The sequence below is a fragment of the Neltuma alba genome, unplaced genomic scaffold, assembly GCF_004799145.2.
Source record: "Neltuma alba isolate B1F8T4 unplaced genomic scaffold, ASM479914v2 tig00011129_pilon, whole genome shotgun sequence".
NCBI lineage: Eukaryota > Viridiplantae > Streptophyta > Magnoliopsida > Fabales > Fabaceae > Neltuma > Neltuma alba.
The window spans coordinates 1-5,046 of record NW_021635865.1 but is presented as its reverse complement, the minus strand read 5'-3'; the positions used below and the strand labels follow the sequence as shown (position 1 = coordinate 5,046).

At 41.1% G+C, this 5,046-nt stretch overlaps 1 pseudogene; it reads left to right on the top strand.

The window, feature by feature from the left end:
• The first annotated feature begins 234 nt into the window (after positions 1–234).
• On the top strand, positions 235–3,141 carry LOC114761705 (probable xyloglucan glycosyltransferase 12; annotated as a pseudogene).
• The last annotated feature ends 1,905 nt before the right edge of the window (positions 3,142–5,046 follow it).

The window sequence follows — 5,046 nt, the reverse complement described above, 5'->3', positions numbered from 1 at the left end:
CACTAACGCCTTGCTCTGCTTTCTACACCACGCCTTTTTCACTGCTTCCATTTCCCGCTCTCCTTCTGTTTTTCCACAATGAGATCAAAGTTTATAGCCTTTTGCCTCACCCTTTCTGGTTTTAAGTTGTCTTTCATTACCTATTTTCTTGGAATCAAAGCGTTTTGCTCGGGAAAAAGTACCAGGAAAAAAATTTGAGTGAGTGAGCTGGGGGAAAGGGGAAAGTGGAATTGCAAATTAGTTTTGTAATTATTTTTTTTGTGTTTTTGAGGTGGGATTCTTAGATCAGACCCAGCAATGGCGCCCTTGTTCAATTGGTGGGGGAAAGAGGGCCATCGGGGCACCCCAGTGGTGGTGAAGATGGAGAACCCCAATTGGTCCATGGTTGAGCTTGAGGGTCCTTCTGACGACGACTTCCTCATCCCCGACCACTCAGGTCGTGCAAGAGACAAAGGCAGGGGCAAAAACGCCAAGCAACTCACTTGGGTTCTTCTCCTCAAAGCTCACAGAGCGGCCGGTTGCTTGACCTCCATTGCCCCCGCATTGTTCGGTGTAGCGTCCGCCGTGAAGCGCCGCGTCGCCTCCGGCAGAACCGACGTCGATGCCGACCACGATAATGAAATCGGCGGCAGGGAAAAGGAAAACCCTACCGTGAAGAGCAGGTTCTATTCCTGTATCAAAGTGTTCCTGTGGTTATCTGTGCTTCTGCTACTTTTTGAAGTAACTGCTTACTTTAAGGGTTGGCATTTCGGTACCCCACATCTTCAACTGGACTATGTATGGTTAACATCCTTCGGAGTGAAAGATGTTTTCGACTGGTTCTATTCCGGTGGGTTTTGATTCGTGTGAGTATATAGCTCCGCCCCTGCAATTCCTGGCCAATGCGTGCATTGTGCTTTTCCTTATTCAGAGTTTGGATAGACTGATTCTTTGTTTGGGTTGCTTCTGGATTCGATTCAAGAAGATCAAACCTGTTCCTAAAGAAGGAGCTGTAGATCTAGAGTCTGGTGAGAAGGGAATTTTTTCCCATGGTGCTAGTGCAGATCCCCATGTGCAATGAGAGAGAGGTAAGGTTGGGCATATTATTAATTTTTTTTCACCTTGAGTTTCTCATTTATGTTAATCTTACTGGTTAAGTTTCTTTGTGCTCAGGTTTATCACCAGTCAATTGCTGCAGTTTGTAATTTGGATTGGCCCAAATCCAAGTTGCTGATTCAAGTTCTGGGATGATTCTGATGACCCGACAACACAGGTGATGATCAAGGAAGAGGTGGAAAAATGGCAACAAGAGGGTGCCAACATAGTGTACCGACACCGAGTGCTTAGGCAAGGGTACAAGGCTGGTAATCTCAAGTCTGCCATGAACTGTAGCTATGTAAAAGACTACGAGTTCGTTGCTATTTTTGACGCTGATTTCCAGCCCACCCCTGATTTTCTTAAAAGAACTGTTCCTCATTTCAAGGTAAGTAATCCGTGCAGTGGCGCATAATGAGATGATTCAAAAGGAAATTATTGTTTTCAATTAGCTTACAAGTATAGTTAGATGTATATAAATAAATCTACTTGCTGCTACTGCAGGATAATGAGGAATTAGGACTAGTTCAAGCAAGATGGTCCTTGTGAACAAGGATGAAAATTTGCTTACAAGGTTTACAGAACATTAATCTGGCATTCCATTTTGAGGTCGAACAGCAAGTGAATGGTATTTTCATTAATTTCTTTGGTTCAATGGAACGGCTGGAGTGTGGCGAATTAAGGCTTTGGGGAGGAAGCTGGTGGGTGGTTGGAGAGGACCACTGTTGAGGACATGGACATAGCTGTCCGAGCTCATCTCCATGGCTGGAAAATTTATTTTCCTTAATGACGTGGAGGTGTGCCTCACTTTAATTCATACCATCGATATATCATGCCACTGCTCATCAATTCTTAAAACTGATCATTGCTTTTTAATGAGTGCAGTGCCAGTGTGAACTTCCAGAATCTTACGAAGCTTACAGGAAACAACAGCATAGATGGCATTCGGGGCCAATGCAATTATTTCGCCTTTGTTTGCCTGACATCATACGGGGCAGGTATGCATATGTTAAATTTATGTAACTACCTTGTGTAATTCAATTATGGTGTATATAATAACTGTGGCACCAATTTTGTTTTCACAGATAAGCGTGGGGATGAAATTCAATTTAATATTCCTCTTCTTTCTACTGAGAAAATTGATATTGCCCTTCTATTCATTTACCCTTTTCTGTATAATTCTACCCATGACAATGTTTGTTCCGGAGGCTGAGCTTCCTGCTGGGTTGTGTGTTACATCCCAGCCACTATGTCATTTCTTAACATCCTTCCAGCTCCAAATCCTTCCCCTTTTATCGTACCTTACCTCCTTTTGAGAATACCATGTCGGGTGACCAAATTCAATGCCATGATCTCTGGACTATTCCAGCTTGGCAGTGCGTATGAGTGGGTTGTGACCAGAAATCTGGTCGTTCGTCAGAGGGCGATCTTGTTTCATTGGTTCATAAAGAGCCAAAGCATCAGAAGCAGCATCAGCGCCTGATCTTGAGGAAATACAAAGACAGGAGCAAAAGGCTGCTTCTAAGAAGAAGAAGAAGAAGCACAACAGAATTTACATGAAGGAGCTTGCCTTGGCTTTCCTGCTACTAACAGCTTCGGTGAGGAGTCTCTTATCAGCTCAGGGAATCCATTTCTACTTCTTATTATTCCAAGGGATATCCTTCTGTTAGTAGGTCTAGACTTGATTGGCGAGCAGGTTGATTGAAACCAAATTGACAGGAAAAGCATGTAAAGAGTTGTAGATGATTAAGTATGAAAACAGTAAAACAAGCGTGGACACTGGACACGTCCCGGCCCTATAATATCCTTCAATGACAAGTTATTATGGGGACAGTGCAGTGAAGTGCTGAGGCATGGTCCTCCATGCAGGATCTCAATCCTGTTCCACTCATTTACGAGATGACATTGTTATATGGTCGCAAAAGTGATGACTTCAATTCAATTCAGGAACCAATCCACTAGAACCTGGTCGTAGCTCCTTGATATGTTAGTCTTTTTTTCCCCCCCCCATTTCTTCGTTTATCCCTTCCACTCTGTAAGTTTCTGTCCATTCTTTAGTTAATTGTTGGGATCCATCTTTTTGTGAGAAATATCAGCGGTTCGAAACACGAATTGGGATTTTTGTTGAGTTAGTACTGTAAAAATCAGGAACAAATTTTATCCTGATGGTCCTGTTTTCTTTGTCTGAATATAAATGCTTCATTCATTTTTGTCAAGTTGCCCAAATGGGTAGAAAAGTGGGATCTTGTTAGCTGTGCCGACGCATCAACATTACCTTAAATGTTCGTGATGCTATGTTGGTAACTCAAATGGTCCTCTCGAATTTGAAAATCTGCCATGTGTAATTCTCTCCTATTTCTCAACACAGGAAGAAATAACTAGAGTCATAAAAACTAAAGCCAGAAAAATTACAGGATGGTAACTTCTTTTACTCAGTTTGAAAGAGACTATCTTTTAGGTTGACTCAAGAAATGTTCAACAATCTTATCGCTTTGAAATGTATATTCATGCAATGGCCAAGAAAAGAGAATTACGAAATCGCCAAGAAACTGAACCTGTCTGTATCTATTGAGAGCTGAACTTAATGCTAGAAGGCTTGAATTGAAGTGTGAGAATTGGATGGGCATGGGAATACTTGTGAGGGCATTGATGGGTGGGGATTTTTACAGCTGGTGGCTATTATTGGAACGGTATATATATGATGCTGAGGAAGCTGGAAGCACAAGGGCATGTGCCGATGTGGGGCCTATCACCGGACGGCTGGTTGTTGCGTAGTTGCAGGCCCCATCCCCCACCACTATTTGATTCGTATATAATTGATGCTCGTTCATATTCTCACCGCTGTTTTTTATTATTCTGATACTCTCTTTTTTGGCCTCATATATAATGTTTTCCGAAGCATGAAATTGTAAAAATGTAAGGGGGCCAAGGAGCAGCATGATCAGTTTTTAATTTAAAGGAGGAGGATTTGAAGGTAAAGGCCTAAGGGATCTGCAACTGTTAATGTTTTTGTGCAGTGTTTGATGCTCTTTCTGCTGTTTTGTTATGACGTACGTATCAACTGTGCAATACATGTTCTTTTCGTCTATATTAATGGTGGAAGCAACTAAGCATTGCCTCCACGGGAACTCTTTTTCATCTCTTCAAGGAAACTGAACATGTGCGTCGTATGAGGGATAAAATAAGCCAATACATTTGATGATTTTGTCGCCCTGTATTCCCAAGCGAGACTGTAGTGGAGTTTGCTCTCAAATTCAGTTTTGTTTAACACTCTTTTTTTTTTATTTAAAATATTGAATTGGTGAAGCCAGAAGGGAAACATGTTATACGCCCTATTAAGAAGGCGAGAAGGAGCAGCAAGGGATGGGTTGGGTCAATTATGAAGGGGTCTCTCCTTAAATGAAAGGGCTATGACAATAGACTGAGCAATAGGCACCACCCAATCATATAACAAAGTGAACCGTATCCGAACGGTCGTATTCTACCATGTGCTTTTGTCTTCAATCATAACACAAAGGAAAATCAAACATCAACCCTGATGGCTTCATTTTGCTCACCAGAATTCGGTGCAGCCATCAACCGATTAAGGGAATGATATAAACATGAGAGTTTCCGGCTCAGCAACTCGCTTGTCACTCTTACGAGTTGCTAGTTGTATGTGTGTCTTCGTTATATACTACTGTCTCTGATTCTTAATATAAGATTTCGTTTGATTTTTATTTTGATCCTAATAATAAGACCCCAATCTATTTTGTCTATCATATTTATGTATTTTTTTCAAAATAATCCTTCTAATAATGACAGTCTAGCTAATACATTTGATTAGCAAGGATATTTTAGAAAAAACAACACTTATTTATAAAATAACTAACTTAACTTATTTTCTTAATCTCCTCAAATTAGTCACGAGTTCTTTAATTAGGACAGGAGGCAGTACCCTTTAATATATAAGAGCTAGTTGACTTATTTGAA